The sequence below is a fragment of the Etheostoma spectabile genome, chromosome 1 (genome assembly GCF_008692095.1).
Source record: "Etheostoma spectabile isolate EspeVRDwgs_2016 chromosome 1, UIUC_Espe_1.0, whole genome shotgun sequence".
Lineage (NCBI taxonomy): Eukaryota > Metazoa > Chordata > Actinopteri > Perciformes > Percidae > Etheostoma > Etheostoma spectabile.
Genome location: NC_045733.1, coordinates 1588761 through 1607500, shown reverse-complemented (window position 1 = coordinate 1607500; position 18740 = coordinate 1588761). Strand labels below are relative to the sequence as shown.

The following is an 18740-nucleotide window of genomic DNA, read 5'->3' as shown; positions in this document are numbered from 1 at the left end:
TTTATTTCAGATAATTTTCATTTACATGTGTTGTAGCTGTATGTATGTACAACATTCAACTTCAACATAAGAGGAATGTAGCACAATATGGATGTAAAAGCAGTTATAAATAGAATATATGACAAAATTTGTTTTGGTCAAAATCAAAATATAATCGTGATAATTAATCGTGATCTCAATTTTGATCAAAATAATCGTGATTATCATTTTGGTCATAATCGTGCAGCCCTATGTCTCGCCTGTTGTTGTTATGTGTTTTTGTTGTTTTATGTTTTGTGTGTTGCGGGACTTAACTGTGGATGCACTATTTTCAGGATTTAGCAAAATGAAAGGCAGTAGCAATATCCACATGTACTTTCATTTAGAACGCAGCTTTTTAATAATGGGTGATCTTTCATTTTTAGTTTGGAATGGTGGTGGACTGAATGCTCTTCATAAACAAGCCAGAACTCTGGGCTTACAAAAAAGAGAAATGTTGACATTGCATTATTACAGGAGACTCATTTACTGCAGGTGGACACCGGTCGTTCAGTCAATAGATTCTATCACACAATTGCATCCTCAAAAATAGCTCAAAAACAAAAGGTGTGGCCATTGTTGTCAAACTAAATCTCCCACTTATAGTGTTGTCCTCTTGGTCAGGAGATACAGGCAGGATTGTGATCTCCACAACAGAATTTGTTGCCAGAAAAATTGCATTTGTGTCAGCTTATGCGACTAATGTTTTTGATGGCAATTTCTATAATACGCTCACCAATCAAATGCTGGAGTTAATGGACTGTTCTTTTATTGTTGGTGCAGATTTCAATGTTGTGTGCACCTTGGCAGAGGCCATTGCCCATTCATCCTATTGGGAAGCCCTTTATGCATTTTCTGACCAATTAAAGGACACGGTACATATCGACACATGTTCTGGGAGTGCGCTCCCGTTGGTCAGTTCTGGAACAGTATTGTATCCAAAATCTCCGCCTTGTTTAATATTACTGAGCCTGTTACTGTTAAGGTCTTAATTCTGAATTATCTGTCAGCCTTTGAGCTCTCTGCAACTCATGTGTGCTGTGTTTGCTGGACTTACAGCTGCAAAGAGGATGATTGCAACCTGTTGGAAAACACCACATGACCTGTCTATCCACACGTGGACCCTTTCCTCCCTGGATGTGGTCTATTTGGAACTGTTCACAACGCGGATAAATGGTGTCACAGGGAAGACTCTGGACATGTGGCGGTGCATTACTGACTCTGTGAGGTCACTTGCGCAGGTCTTTGGGCCCTTGTCTTGTGTCTGTCTGTATGTGTGTCTGTTTCTGCGTGTGTCGTTTTGTCTCCCCCCTGCCTTTTTTTTGTTGGCCCTGGGAAGCGTTCTCATCTGTGTATTGTTGTAATTGTTTGTCACTGTTTTTTTGTTCAATATGTAAAAAAAGAAGAAGAAAAAAATGTATTACAAAAAATAATAATGGGCCTTCATTAATATATAAATCTTAAATTACAAAATAAAATTAAAAATCCTCCCCAATTTGTTCATCCTTACCACCTTCTTGTTTTGTCCACTTTGATTCCTTTTTTCCATCTTGACCTCATCTACCCTTCCATAAACTCTTGTACACCCTTCATATTTTTCAGGATTTCCTTTATTGCCCTCAAATTAAAGTTATGTTGAGGTCATCATGAATGAGACTAACAAATTAAATGACAAATGTCATTTTGTTAGTTACCAAATGTACTGTGGCTTCATGAATTCTAATTACATTAATAAAGGACAACATACTGCTGTGTATGTTTATTATTCCTATGCATTTTTATATATTTTGTATTTCTCACATTCCATCCACTGCATGATTTTCTTGTGAAGGTCACAGAAAAATAAATTCTAGGTTAGGCTAAAGGCTTGTATCTTTATGCAGCTGGCAGAGACTAAACAGCACTTTCACCCCGTGTAGATAGTGTGTAGGGCTTAATGTGTTGAATGTCAGTGGATATCAGTCAGCAGGTCTTGTGCTTCACTCTGCTCTACACAGTCAACACTGCGTTTAAACCCTAAATGACATTGAGCGCACGCACGCACGCACGCGCGCACACACACACACACACACACACACACACACACACACACACACACACACACACAAAGAGGTTTTAACTTTTTCAATAGGAAGGAAAGGAGAAAGTGAGAACAATGTTTACATATCCTGCGAAAGATATATGACTATAACAACAATTTTATCATCTTATCTACTAAAACATCTAGGGAGAAACTTAACTCTCCGTCATACAAGAGCATAAAAGAAACATATCTAATACATGTTCCTTTTCTTATTTCTAAATTTGTAATTGTCAGGTCCCTCCAATCCCACAGCACAATTAAAACATTTTCCAATTTAAATTCAATTGTGGAAGTGTTGTGGATCACCAAATATGACTCCAAACTCATGTATTCACCCTCAATAAAAGTGTTACAGTAGAAAAGGGGCAACAGAGCACAAGTTCAAGCACAAAGAAACAATCCCAGAACTTGCAGTGCATCACTGCCTTCCCCAGCCACTTTAACAGGCTTTCCAACCCAAGACTTGAGCTTTGTCATCAAATAGACATTTCAAAGGGTCACCCCCTCTACACCTTTGAAGGTCAGGTAAAACAACGCAGGCAGAATTATTGTACAGCTGTCTTGTCTGGCATCCTGCTTACTTAATCCCCACACCTTTTTCATTGTGGAAACAGGTCAGCACCTGATTGATGTGTTGGGTAAGTTTCATTTTTAGTGATGTTATTATATGCAGCTTGAACACAACATTTAAAGATTTAAAGAAGAGGTAAAAAACATTACATTCTTCTCTACCCATCTTCTTTCAGCCTCCTCCCTCTCCTCCAATCTCGTGTTTTCTTACCATGTCCCTCTCACTTCAAATTTGCTTGTGTACTCACTCTTACCCGAGCTAACCCTGACTTCCTCTCGTCTCCTTCATCACTTCCAGACTAATTCACTCCCTCCCTCTCCTGGCCCCCCGTCTCTCCCCTGTTCCCTATATTCCCTCTTCCCTTCACACACACCTCTCCCTCTCCCTCTCTTGTCTCTCTAAACTCGCTCAAGCACAACTAAGCCGGGGGTTTGAGTCCCAATGAGAGCGGTTAGGGCAATCAGTGCTTTTCACACCCTCTGATGTTCTTAAAAGGTGGAGGGATCAGACGCCCCTGCTGTACAGCTGCACTTCACTGACACACCAAGCACACATACATACACATACACACAAACAAACTCACATGCTCACATACACAAATATACCAGTAAACCCAATATGGTCAGACACACTCACAAATCCACACTCAATTGAACACCCACATCCGTACACGCACACATGCACACACGCACAAGCTCACAAACACACACACAATGGGAAATCCTGTTGAGCTACAATGAGCTGGTTATTAAGGTCAAAACTACCACACTGACAGAAGAGAGACACGTAGTGTCGATACGCACCAGCCCAGAAACACAACCACACATTTGCAACAGAATTTTGTCAACAGTTGGGAAATCTATTTCAGAGTTTACTAATAACTAACTAAAAATAGTTTGCAGGCTGTATGCCTCTGATCACTAACTTTGTATACATCTCTTTAGAAAATAATGTGCTGTTGCCAAAAAGTTTATTTTCTGTCATCTGTATTACCGAGCATGTCCATTTCCACACCACATCTATAAAAAAAGGGTTATGGTACTTTAAATGGTTGGCTTTCTCAATTATTTCACTGTGAAATTATTAAAGGTTTTGCTTTTGTAAAAAAACAAAAAAGAGTGAATGGGCCAAGCTGTAACTGTAGAAAAGTTATAGTGAATCATAAGAATTAAAAAGCTCACAGTGTATAGGTGGCATCTTTGGTTGGATATATTAATATTAACTACTTAAACAATACTTTAAAATAGAACAAATGCAACATAAAGCTTAAAAAGGAAGCATGCAAGTTAAAATGCTTAGGAATAGTCCTTGCTGGTGTATCATTCAGGTCTGTGGGATCAGGTGTGCATGATGGTGTGATATAAAATGCAGTTAGGAAACTGAATGTACAGCTCCATGCTCCCCGTAATGCGGCAAAGAGCAGTGACGCTATCAATTTACACCGTAACGGACAGCACAGTCACTTTGCACCAAAGTGAAAGACACCAACACACACACACATACAGGCACAAAGTTCAGGGGGATTAATTCACTGCATCATGTCATCAATCCTACCTTACCCCCTACTGTCAGAAAGGAAGGAAAAATGTGTAAAAAAGGAAAATTGAAGCATAGTGCCCTTAATACTGTGCTAATATCTCCATCTTCTCTCCACATTCTCTTTTCAGCCGTCCCTCTCTTTTTTCCTTTTATTTTTACTCAATTTTCTCCTCTCTTCTACTTTCCTATCCGCTCTTCATCAATCCATCCTCTCCTGCAGCCTCAGCCAGCCGCCTTGATGAGCGGAGGCTCTTAGTCACATTGAGGTCACACACACACACACACACACACACACCACCACACACACACACACACACCACACACCACACAAAACACACACACACACACACACGGGGAAGGGGTCATCCTGGCAGGGTTACACTGCACAAAGTCAGCTTCCCATAATGTGGCTGCTGTCGCCTGCATCACACCCTCATGATCCAATTAGAAGCCTCGATTCCTCCAATCAGCTGCTGTGGCACCCAACGGGTAGACGGGCAGGCAGAGGCAGGCGGGCAGCGCCAATCTCGTAAGTGCTTTTAAGGGATTAGAAGGTGGGTGGAAAGTAGGGAGGGAGGGGAACACCTCTCTCTCTCTCCATCCTTGGGGTTCTCGTTGTGTTCGTTGTGTGACCAGAGCACTACAATACCTCTTAATTAGCACCACAAATTATTTCTGCACTTCCACATATACTAGTGTACTAGAAGTATGGGAGGCAAAACAAGCACTTTTGTAAAGGTAAATACAAGCTGGACAATTTCCCTATTAACTTCCATTGCTTGTTTTGCCACTGCTGACTGCAGCAATATCGCTTAATACTGGACCAATGTCAAAGATTGTTGTTCCCATCAGTCACTTAGAAATAAAAACATAGGAAAATACTGTCCAGGTTTAAAAAACGGTAGATACCCTTAAATGCATTTTAAGGTACTGCTTGTGCAAGGTGCTAAGAATACATTTCAGTGGCATTTAGTTTCATGCAGTGAGTACACATGGTAATGTGTGCCTGTGCATGCCTTCACAGATGTCCTTGTGTAATCCATTAGCTTTTAAGAGAGAGACAGAGCTAGAGAGTGGGAACAAGGGAGAGAGAGAGAGATCTTGATAAGGTTCAGAAACCTGGCTGTAGTGAGAACCCGTTATCAGAGTTCCTAAAGGGCAGATAACACAGGAAACCACAAACACTGTAAATTACAGATACACTATCCAGAGTATATCTACTTTTGTTTATAATAGCAATCACTAATTTAAACACACCACACACACACACACACACACACACACACACACACACACCACACACACACACACACACACACACACACACACACACACATCTTTAAAAATGCAGATATGTGCACAGACATACACTTATTGTAACAGGCAAATAACCATGCACAAAGGCAAACACACCACACCTTTTCGGCCTCATGTACTTGTTATCCGTGCAACCAGTCAAAGTTTAAAATTGGCAGAAACTTTATCTTCAATAAACCATTTAGTGAAGGTCAATATTTAGAAGAGAAAAATACATGTTTTTTTAAAAAGGCTTATAGCAACCATTATCCACAGATCCCACACACACGAGAGTTGGGGGCATGTGTTTGAGGTAAAAATGTGTGTTATAATATCTTTAATCAAACATTTAATATCTAAAATTCTGATATGGAGAAATACCACCAGGCCTGTGCTTTTAGTGAGGTGGGTTTATCTACTGTATGTCAGGCACGTGCACGTGCACGCACACACACACACACACACACACACAGGATAAGTGTAAGACCAGTGAGGAAGTGATCCTTTACATCATAGCTGATAATATACTCAGTGTTATTTTTTAATGTAATCTGTTATCTATGACCTCTGGTGAGATTTGTAGACAAATGCAACTACACTGGCAGCACCCAAACCATTCACCCCTCCTGAGTCTCGAGTTACTGTGACCTGCAGTTGATTAAGTTAATCAAATGACATTTCAAAATACAGTGAGGTAGGCTGTGGAATTACAGCAGAGATCCAACAGAAATGTCAAGTAGGTTTCATAAATTGCCATTCCAAATTCGGTAAAACAAGCACTGCTTCTCTTTCGGCTGGGTTTAGCTTGAGACTAAGTGCTTTAAAGCTACATTGTTTAAGAATTGAATTGAGTTGATATCACATATCGCAATCAACTCTCTCTCGCCACGCAGTCAAAGTACGTATTGCAGCTACGGTAGCCATCACACTTCAAAAAGCAAAAGTGTCCAAAAGGAGGTCTATCAGCCGTGGTTGTTGGAGTGCACGTCAGAGAGTGGCGCAGACGCTCGCTTCACACCGTGAGCAGGCACGCGCGGCACCCGACGGAAAGGAGAGAGAAAGAAAAAGAGACTGCAGCGGTCCGGAGGATAATGAACTAGTTGGGATGTGGTGTGTGCGTCTAAAGCAGCTCCAATGTTCACTCTTTTTTTCTGATGACACCAGTCTCTTGCTCTTTTCTTTTTCTGGGTGAAGAAGAAGACTCCAGTTTCTGAACTTTGGATTTTGAATACGTGTGGTCCTCCATGTTTCCTTCTTCAAACTTGCAGGGGCCAGGAACTGACGATACTCATTGGCAGTAGCTAGGAGTCGAAAACGCAAAAGGCGGAGCAGTGTAGCCTGTATGTCCCTTACCGGCCAACGTATTTCAAGATGGCGCATGACTATGGAGAGTCTACCCCTGTTCATGCAAGCGCAAATGTAATGCCCATAAGCATACCTAAAATTGATGGCGGTGGTCAATATTCATAAAAAAAAAAAAGTTTGTGAATAGGCAACACAGATTTTGATAACAAACTACAACCGTTGCACTATGTAGCTTTAAAGACTATATGCTGGAAAGTAAGCTATATGTATAAAGCTATCCATGTAGTAAAAAAGTTACTGAAGTGTAAATAACCTGATCAATGCCGTTAATACCTTGTATCAATTTTTGTGCTAGACAAGCCTGTGACACTACACTTTGGAGGAGAGAAAAATCTACATCTAAATAATCTAATTATATTCCGAATTCAATACAAATTAAACTCTTTCTTGGGTGCATTTTGAGCCAGTGGAAGTAAGTCTATGTCAGGTTTTGCCACATGCAAACCCTGAAACCAGACTATCCTTAACATGGTAAGAAATGTGAAATGCAATTACAGTAATAACTAACATGTTATCAATGCATGTATTCACTGACAGTGGGCAGAAAGAAACCTACATCGTACTGCATTAGTACTGACTGCATGATAACAAACTTTTTTTATTTAGTTTTTTTAAGGTCAACATTGTTGTGTTGGTATGTGTGTGTTTACCCACCACTGTGCAGGTTTTATCTTTCTCCTAAGCATTTTGCTTGAGGCGTCAGGACCTCAATTAAAAGAACTGCTTGTAGCAGTCATGAGCTTGAAACACACACACACACACACACACACACACACACACACACACACAAACACACACACACACACACACACACACACACACACACACACACACACACACACACGCGGCACCTCTAAAGTATGAATATTTCACAATATCTAAGTCCTTTTACCTTGGAATGACCTGATTGTCCCACCCTGTATATGTGTGTGTGTGTGTGTGTCACTTCATTTCCATAAAGGTATGTGGAAGTGCATTCAATCTACTGCTCGAGCAAAGACATTGACACTAATACAGACCCAGAGGACTTGGTCCAATGACACAGAATATTTAGAACATTAATGCCCTTTCTCTTAGTTTTTACATCTCTGTGGCTTAGTGATGTAGCCTTTGTCCTACTTCCACCACATTGGTTGAATGGGACAAAATATAATTCATGACATTAATCACAACCCATTTCCTTCTGAACCACCTATACTTTCTTTAACGATTCCCTAAATATTATTTGATAAAAAAAAAATATTATTTGTGAAGTGAAATGCCTTAAGATAAATCCCACTCTTCAGAGTTCCCTCTTTCTGACTTATAATAGAAAAGACCATCTTCAAACGTGCATTGCATCAATGACTAATTATTATCATTGTGTTTACATTACATGCCACTAGGTTGAGTTCCCCACAAGGTTCACTGGATTGCTCTATGGCAAAAAAAAAAGAGGGTACAGTTGTGCAAGCACAAACAGTACTGAAGCTGTCTAAATATCTCACACTTTTACAAAAAACAACAAATATCTTAATTCAGCTTCAATGCTATGATCACCTTTAAAGGGTGCTTTGAGTCCTTGCGAACTTGGATGTTTTTTTGGTTCTCCAAAAGCAGCTAAATCATAGGTGTTTTATACAGCTGTCACCTACTTTAATAGCTAAAGTGAGTTAGTTTGCAGACACAACACACACCCAGTCAGAGACACACACACACATGTAAAATGAGAGCAATAGGGGAATTGCTTTTTCTCACTCTTTTTGTCTCTCTTTCTCCATGGTAATTTAAGAGGCCCAGTTAAAAGTGTCTCAGAGAGAAATGCAACACACATTCTGTGTGCACTAATCACATGCGGCAGCCTCTTTCTAAGTTCTCAGCCCTGCATCACTTACCAGGCTTTTCAAACAAATTCCACACAGCGAAGTGAGTTGCGGCACGCGTTAAAGAGCCAGGCTGGCAGTACAAGAACTACACAGTGAAAAATTCACAAAGTGTATTAGAGCTCGAACTGCTGTGTCTAGGACAGATGATTTTTTTCATCTTAACTAAAGAAGGAAAATCCTACAAAGCTAGTATATTGTAGCTGGTTCTCACTTCTTTTAAGGGGATGTGTGTTATTTCAGGTGTGTTATTAAGAAACATGAACAAGTTGGGATGAGAGTTAAGGTCAGACTAGTCTATATCCTTGATGTTACACTTTGCTCTGGGGCCCAGGAAATTTTGACGAATACATATATTTTCCATTTCCTTCCACCTTCTTTGTGTTGGGATTTTAAATTCGGTGTATTATTAAGGAATATTATTGACTGCTCTTCAGATCTCTGCAGGGTAAATTGAAACAGCTAGCTATACTATCTGTCCTTGCGCACTTGGATGTTTTTTTGTTCTCCAAAAGCAGCTAAATCATAGGTGTTTTATACAGCTGTCACCTACTTTAATAGCTAAAGTGAGTTAGTTTGCACACAAAACACACATCCAATCAGAGACACACACACACATGTAAAATGAGAGCAATAGGGGAATTGCTTTTTCTCACTCTTTTTGTCTCTCTTTCTCCATGGTAACTATTTTGCAGCGGCTCTGTGCGGAGTTAAGCACCGCCCATGGCAATTCTGATTGGTTTAAAGAAATGCCATTAAATCAGAGCACGCTTTCCTCCCATTCCTACTCGACTAGCCAGACCCTCCTTTAGCATGCTTTGGAGGAGTGTCTGGCAATGCGAGACTAAGGTCAGACTGGTGGCGCAAGTAGTAAGTTCACTGTAATATGAATTTTGGAAACAAAAAACTCAACACTACTGCACTGAATCCATTACCCCCAGATGGGGTGACAAGCAGGAGAGAGGAATACGATGAAAAAGTCCCTCACAGCATGTCGCTTGCTAATTTAAAAAGAATAATGAAGGAAAGGAACATTGCCTTGACAGCTCTGACAACTCATTCTTTTTTCTGTCTCACCCATGTTTTCCTTTTGTCCTCTTTTTCCACTTATCCCCACTTTATTGTCCCCTCTCAACCCTCTTCTTCCTGTGTCCTCTCTCTCTCTTTACCCTGTGCTTGCCAAACACCTCTCTCTTGTGTTCACATGAAAGACAATTAGGCCCAGTGACATCAAACCCTGCAATGACAGTTGTGTCCACACACACAGAGGCACAATCCACCTCTCCTCTGCCAGACAGCTTTCTGTTCACTCCGAGAGAGGAAGAAGAGCCCATGGAGAGGAGAGGAGAGGAGATCTTGGGCCACTTAAACAGACTTTCATTGTGTAGTGTGCAAACTAATTATGATTATGCATTATCTTCAGAATTTATTTACATGGTGCCTGAAAATCAAAGGCAACTCCTCATTTATATCCAAACTATGAAGAGAAAGAGAGAAGCAGGAGAACCGTATGTATAGAAAGATGTGTCTCTGTCTCTGCAAAAAGACTACATAATTTATGCTTCCATGAGCGTGTGTCTACTCAGAATTATCAGCATTACCACTTGATAGTTTCGAGTAATATCAATTTTTTTTTTTTTTTTTACTTTTTTTGTGGATTTAAAATAAGTCATTAGATATTTTGTGTACTGCTGCACAGATGGTGCATACTGCTGACCTCAATGTCCCTTGAAGACAAAAATTATTAAAAAAACTTTAAAAAGTTATCTGTTAAAAAAACTATAATAATGAAATGAATGATTAAGCTAGTAAATGATGAATGAATTGGGAAAGAGCTCACCTCTTACCAGCATAATCAGGCTATTGATTAAGTCAGCTTTTCTCATAGAATTGACCATTTCTTATAGATTATCAATACTTGAGCCACTTAGGCCATTTAGAGGTGACTATGCAGCAAGAGCCCTGTTGCAACTAATGAGCATGGAATTTAGTCACATTTAGTAGAAAGTATCTGTGCGTGTGCTTTTTTTTCAAGTGCTGCAATCTTGTATTTTGAGTAGATAAAAAGTGATCACGTATTGATTTGAGTAAATTCCTGTCTTGTTCTTCCATCAACAGTGAAATTAAATTAATGTATATTTTTTGTGATTATCAAAAAATGCTTGGGCAGATTTGATAATTAATCAAATGTGACACTCAAAAAGAAAAGGGAGAAATACTGAGGTTAGTGCACGCACGCACACACGCACACACGCACACACGCACACACGCACACACACACACACACACACACACACACACACACACACACACACACCACACACACACACACACACACAGATGTTTCCACTAAATGTGGTGGGAAGAGAAGGGGAACCCGAGCTGGATCAGGAGTGGGATAACAGGAGTCCAGGAATAGTGGCAATCAATGAATGGATAGATGGGTGGATGGATGGAAGGACGGAGGGGGGTAGGTGGTGAATGGGGGAGAGTTTAAGGGAGAGAAGATGAGTGGTCTCCTGGGTGGAGTGGTGATAGTCTTGCTGGGTGTCTGTGAGACCAAATCCGTTCCAAACTGAGGGGAGAAAGGTGGGAGGAGAGGAAAAGAGACAGGTAGGGGATGTGAGGAGAGGAGAGGAACAAAACGGTGCCATGATGATGCGGAGAGAGGAATGAACTTAAAAGATGTATTGCGGTATGCATATAAAGGCACTGGACGAGATGAAGTGGACAGTAATATCAACCTCACACCTCTTTTCCAACAATTCCCTCTAATTGAACATTATTTTGGATTCGGGTTTAAATCATTGCATTACAATTACATTTTTATTTAATGACCTGTAATATTAACTCAGAGTCATGTCACCTACAGACGTTTTCTGATGACTCTGCAGTTGCTGGGTGTATAAGGGATGGACAGAAGGGAGAGTACATAGCGCTGGTGGATGACTTTGTGGAGTGGTCTAGTAAGAATCACCTGCTGCTGAACGTGGATAAGACCAGAGAGATAGTGATTGACTTCAGAACGAAAGAAACAGCTACGCAGCCCCTTTGCATCCTGGGAAGAGACGTGGACATAGTTGAGGAGTACAGATACCTAGGTGTCAACATCGACAACAGGCTTAACTGGAAAACCAACAGTACTGCTGTTAACAAGAAGGGGATGAGCAGACTCTATTTCCCAAGGAAGCAGAGATCCTTCAATGTGTTCAGCAAAATGTTGGAGATGTTCTACCAGTCTGTTGTGGCCAGCGCTCTGTTATCCTCCGCCATCTGCTGGGGCAGCAGCATCGGAGCCAGAGACACAAACAGACTGAACAAACTAAAAACTGATCAGGAAGGCTGGCTCTGTGATCGGCTGCAAACAGGACACGTTTGAAGCTGTGGTGGAGGGGGGGTCACTGAACAAACTGTTGTCTATCATGGATAAACCCGACCACCCCCTCCACCCCACACTGGTCCAACATTGGAGCACCTTCTATAAGAGGCTCCGACAGCTTAGATGTCGCACGGACCGCTACAAGAAATCATTCCTACCACAGGCAATAAAACTTTTTAACACCTCATAACTGGGTGCTAGATAAGACTCTGATACATCACAGTACTGCACTAAGTGCAACCTGCACAATAGGTTTATCTACATATTTCTCATACTAGTTAAGCAGTTGCACATTTTTGCATTCCCAACTTGGTTATATTCAAATATTTGTTCTTGTATTTTATTCTATTATTATTTCATGTATATTGTATGTATGTTTATTGTATCCTAGTATTTAATTTATATTCATATTCTGTGTTGTGTGACTGATTTTGCTGCTGTAACACTATAATTTCCCATTTTTTGGATCTATCTATCTATCTATCTATCTATCTATCTAAGCATACCTTACTTCAATATCAGACAAGCTGTGGCGCATCACTAAGCAAAGGCCATGTATTTAAAGAGTAAGTCAATGGTTTAAACTAAGGCTGCACAATTAATCGAATCTTAATCACAATCACGATTTTGACTTCCCACGATCAAATTTGCGTGATCGAGCATTTTTTTTTTTTTTTAAATGCGTCATTTTATAGAACGCTCCGGGTTTTTTTCAAAGCCAATCTACCCCTCCCCCTTTTCAGACAATAGCAGTGACCAGTGCTAGTTGGTGCTAGTTAGTGTCTGTTGGCTCACAGGGCTGTAGGGCGCAAGTAACATTTTTCCTCTAGGTCTCGCCGGTGCACCTAATGTCCTTGCATTTGCTGTAGTGTGGTTTATATGGATATGGTTTAATTTTGCGTTACATGACCCATTTCTTCTGTAAAGCCGTGTCTGTGTTGGATCTCAGTCTAAAAAGTTTGTACACAACAATATAGACCAAAAACCTCTCAATGTTAACCTATTCAGGCTCAAATATATTTGCATCGGCAGAACCAGCAGCATTGGCTCTGCACAGCACCGCTATAAAATGTACCATTTTATTGCACAAAATGGCAAGTAAAGATGAACCCAAACATCAGAAAAGGCGTTTACATACTATATGACACAGAAAAGCCTACATCAGACAGAAATCACACATGTAACATATCCTTTGTGCATTCACAAAACACAACGACACATTTTAGCTAGAAGCCATCCTCAGTATTCACCATTTTTTACTAAATAGGACGGTTACTAGGGTACTTAAATAATAACGCAAGAAGCATAAAACACATTGTAGGCTGTCAGCTCTGCTGGGGAAATGGCATGGACAGTTAAAGAAATGGACCAACAAATCTCGTTGGTCTAGACGGACACCAGTGAAGGATATTAGAAGCACTTTTCCGGTAAGTGCTGAGCGTTACTGCGCAGCCCCCAACTGAGCTTGATGACGTAGACGTGACGTGAGCAGTGTCGGAAAGTTGTAAGGCTTCTGGTTGCTGTGCCAAGAGAACTCTCAATAGTTCCCAATCTTGTAACGGAGAGCATAGGTACATGATAGGAGATAACATAGGCACAGGCTAATTATTGCTAACTAAAATGCTAGTTAACATTAGTAATTAAACCTTAACAGCTAATGTAAGTCAAAACTGGTTGCGAGCTTCTCTTGACAATACAGTGATTTGTCGACTATGTGACAGCAAGTCGCGTGGTTATGACACAATCGTTAGCCTATTTTTACAAAAACATCTGCTACGGAGTCACAACGTGAGATACAAGGTAATTATACATTGTTGTGTTTCTTTAGAAATAAACAATGGAAAAATAAAGTCTTTAAACAATTCAGATGTAAAGTCATTCACTGTCAAAATGACATAAAAATGAATGGTGGTCAGGGGAATGCTAACGCCGGGTGAGTACTTCATAGCAGTAAAATGGCACCATAGGAACTAGACTTAGAGAGGAGAGGCTTACCCCCTTAGGAAATGTCTGCACATGCTGCAAAAAATATTTATTCTTAAAACTCCTTAAAAGTCCTTATTTACACTGTTTTCCATCCAAGAAAACTGTCCGTACCACTTCAAATTGAAGCCATTGTTGTCGCGGTAACTTTTAACAGTACATTGCGTAACACATCCATGGTGCATTGTCTATAAAGCCAGCTCGCTAACGTTAGCCGCTGAAGGCAGTCCCGAGAGTCGGCCTGTTGTTACCATAGCAACCACCTACGTTCTGAAGGCTTCCTAATTGTTTGATCCTTATTCTCTGGTTAAACAATTTTGTTTTAATCAGAAGAGAAGACACATTAAAAACACACAACTACAGTACTTCTGTTTCTACTTCTGTTTTTACATACCCTTGAATTTTTTTCATAACAAAACATATTTTGATCAAACTTGGCAAGACGGGCCAGCCCTGGCTCATTACTGATTACGCGCATGAACTGAACAGCAAAATGCCTAAAACAACAGTGTGTCAATGTGAATATCACAGTAAAATCATATTGCAATCCAAATGTAAACATACCACTTGGTCTCCATAAGATGACATCTTGATATGATACATAAACGGTAAAGAAAAGACATGTTAAGAAATGACGAAAGAAGTTGGTGTAAGGAACTCTGGAGTTCCCAAGTAGAGGTAATTTCTTTCATAAAGAAAACACACATGACCCCACACACATGACCACAACCCCACAACCACAACCAAACCCACATACACACACACTAGAATAGCTGTATTGATGAGGAGGCCTAGTCAATGACCATCATAGGAAAACAGAGACCGCCATTAGCCAGCCAGTCAATCGCTAAAGCATTCTGGGTAATTCTAGCACACACATACATCCAGACACAGGGATACACACATTGACAGCAAGACGACACCACTCAGGGGCTTCTTAAGCAAACATTAAGGCCAGACTGGATTTATTTCATCACTCTGTTTGGTATTACTTATATGATCATGTTCTGTACCTTCCAGCTTTCTGTTTCCTTATGTTTCTCCTCATGCTCTCTATATCTGCTTTATTCTACATCTCTTTTTTTGTAAACTTTTTTTTCATGTTCTCTCTATCTCTCTCCACACCCTTTCTCTCTACGGGGTAAAGTGGCGGTTAGTTGTTCCTCTGGGGTCTTAACCAACTCTCATTAGTGCAGTGCAGTGCAGTAGTGTGTATGTGTATGTGTGTGTGTGTGTGTGTGTGTGTGTGTGGTGTGTGTATGTGTACAAGTGGTGGGAGCATTAGCCAGCCAGCTAATCAATAGGAAAAACCACTGGGCCCCTGCTTATGTTACCATCAGCGCTATTTATAGGGAAACACACATGCCCACAAAAAAAAATCACAAATAGCCGTATGCTATCACACACACTGTTGATAGAGTGTTTGACTCAGACTTTTAAATTCAAACTCAACGTTAAGCTGATAAGATTTAGGAAAGATTTTCGCAAAACTGTGACCTAGATCAGGGTTTTACTGGCCCCTTGTATATTTCACTGGCCTGAAAAAAGAGGGGGAAAACTTTTGAAATGATTGTAGATTTACTGACAGCGTTTGAGCACTTTACTGCAGAAACTGACTTAGCTAACGTTAGCTTGTAATCATTAGCGCACCCCGCCGTCTCTCCGCCTCACTCCCAGCCTTTAGGAAAGTACTTCGCCAGGAGGAGAGCAGAAAGCAGCAAACAGCAGAGGCTGCAGCTGCAACTGGGTTAACGTTGGGTGCAGCACCTCAACCAAAGCCAGGCCGGAGCTGCTTAGGGGCTGCAATGTACACTAATATTACTAGCTAGCTCCCAGAGGCGAGCGGACAGCAGCTCCGGTCTGGCTAAGTTTAAGTAGCTGCAGCCGCTACTGAAGGTCCACAGCATGTGTGGACTCTTTCTGTGTAAACTCCATTTCTAAACTACGTTACAATAACGTGTTGCACCTAACATTAGCATCAAATTACTAAGAACTGACTTGTGACTTTGATTGGAAAAAACAATATCACTGGCTCGAACCGGCCAGCTACTGGCCAATCATCTTGCCCGACAAACTGTTTTACTAGCATTGGGCCGTTGAGCACAAAAAAAACCTGAAGCAAAATTAGTTTTCTTTATTTTAGCCGTATGTAGATTGACAGAAGATTGTTGAGCAGGTAAATGCATTCACTTAATAAGACATTTTTTGGCCCTATGTCAAGACACAATGTCAAAGGGTGACTGCTTATTACATATGTTTGTTTCTAATGTTTTAGGCTATGCTGCATGGAATGCTTTGAAATGTTTACAAAACAGGCACTCTAGTGGCCCAAAGGTCTAAGAAGTATAACATATAATTGCAATTTCCTCGATTGGAATCCGACCGGGGAACTTCGTTACTCGTCACCCCCTTCTGTCTATCTTTCCCTTTCTCTACTCCTTTACTGAACTGTGAATTATCCAACCAAGCCAAAATACCAAACAATATTCTTAAAATACATTTAAAATATTTATTGTTTTACTCAAGCTAAAATTGAATTATGTTAAAGCTCCATCTAATTCCAAATAATTACAATATAACTTTTTCTCTTTGACTTCCTCCACTGTCTCACCCTCCCTTAGCCTCTCTCTCCCCCTTATCTGTCGTTCCTAGTGGGAGTGAGACAGATTAACGTCAACGCTGGTTTTACTTATCATACTGTAGCCAGCACAATCCTGCAACCCTGCAAGGGATAGAGTGGAATAGAAGCAAACTGCATCACCATGCAAAACACTGCACAAAACACACATACTTACTGTACATAGACACACAAAGTGGTACACTTCACTGATGTACTGCATGTTCAATTGGGGGTTGTTGATACTGAGAGGGACTGATCAAAGTCTAACCAATATATGAAGACTGAACTTCAGGTTCCTTCTCTCAATATTCAAAAGGCTAATTTGTCTAATATTCAGCATTAGCAATTATATTCAATGCAAGTATGCTAGCCATGAAAAGCACTCAGTGTCTAAGCTGTTTTTTATGTAAGTCTATGGAACCGCTTAACTGCTACACAGAAGCAAATGTCTTCACGGCTGTGATTACATTTCTGTTCTTCAAGTTGTGAGTGTTACATTTAAAAAAAAAAAAATTCAAAGTTTTTATTTTAAATATATTTATGGTTCTATAGAAGTCTTTTCATGTATGTGTGCATGAGTGAATATGTGAAGTGCAGTCCTTGGATTGGCAAACAAACCCCCCTGTGCATGGGTGTATGCGAATTTATGTGGACCTATCTTTGTGTATTACTCAGAGGTCCCCCCGCCCTCTGATACACAAGCACAAACATTCACACACACAAACAGTTAGAGCTTAATGAAGCAGAACTCAACCTGGTGCCCATTAGCCTGATAATTAATAATTTCTCCCTGCCTCCTAACACACTTATCAACTTGCAGAGGAGGTTGGGTGTGTGTGTGTGTATGTGAGCGTATGCATGAAGGGTATGTGTGTCTGTTTGTGCCTGCCAGTGCTTATGCACTTTGGCAGATAAGAGATGTGGTTGGTAATGACATATGTGTATGTGAACATGTTTGCACATACTGTAAGTTTGTATTTTACTCCTGTTATGTGAAAAGCACTACACATAAATGTAGTTTGTGTTGGTGTTGTCCACCATATTTAGATAAATTAAGGTAGGCTAAATAATAGAAACACCTCTTTGTATAATGTAATACAACAACAGCACCACCACAAAATGGCCATACAGTTGAATCAACACCTCTTCTAAAAGGTTTCAACAAAAACTGAACATTAAAACATTGATCAAGGTTTTCTTGCATTAGAATACATTGGTTTTAGCTAAGTGTACCAAATAAACTGACAACTGAGTGTTTTGGACATGTAAACATCATAAAGCAAGCTAGTGTTTGCCATAGGTGGTAGAAAGTTGATATTGTAAGGATAAAAAGGTTTTCCCACAGTGTTGTTATAACTATGTGATAAAAGTAAGGCAGCAGAGAATAAAATCAGATTAACAGAAGTGACTTAAAACAAGCAAAAATCAATATAATCATAGCTCGAAAAACAGAATTGTTTCAGCCGATGGTTGAACATGCACTGCATCAGCACTAATGAAGGCTCCAACATACACACACATACATACACTTTCACACCTTAAAACCCTCTTTAACTCCTTGGGTTACTTATAGACCATCGCTCTTCAATGGTTGCTGTAGTGGCAGTAGTTAAAAAAGAGGGAAACAGACAGTCAGGGACAACCTCAAGATTACAAATGATGTACCATAATGTTATGGACCGGGATGCATTCTGTGTCCTCCTCCTCGTCTTCCTTCTGTGTGTCACTTATTCTTACTGCTGTGATCTAGATATTGGTGGAAACAGAGAGAAAGAGAGGGAAATAAACAGACAGAGACAGAGAGGAGGAAAGCAAAAGGAAAAAGGAGAGAAAACGAGGAAAAAAGGTCAAACAGCAATGCTACCGTTTGCTTTAGAAATAAAAGGTGTTACTTCTTTCTCTCATTCAGACAATTTCCTTCTTTCCTTCTCTCCTTTATTTTTCTTATTTTTTCATTTCTTCATGTTCTCCCTTATCCCCTGCACTGCACTCACTCTACCTCCATCCCCTCCTTCACCTCCCTT

At 40.3% G+C, this 18740-nt stretch overlaps 1 protein-coding gene across 3 annotated transcripts in view; it reads right to left on the bottom strand.

The window, feature by feature from the left end:
• esrrga (estrogen-related receptor gamma a) overlaps positions 1-18740 on the bottom strand; it is a 163962-nt gene that overhangs the window by 101920 nt on the left and 43302 nt on the right. For all 3 annotated transcript variants that reach the window (XM_032513695.1, XM_032513691.1, XM_032513687.1), the window contains one exon: positions 18382-18462. The gene's annotated coding sequence lies outside the window, so the exon portion shown is untranslated. The remainder of the gene's footprint in view (positions 1-18381; positions 18463-18740) is intronic.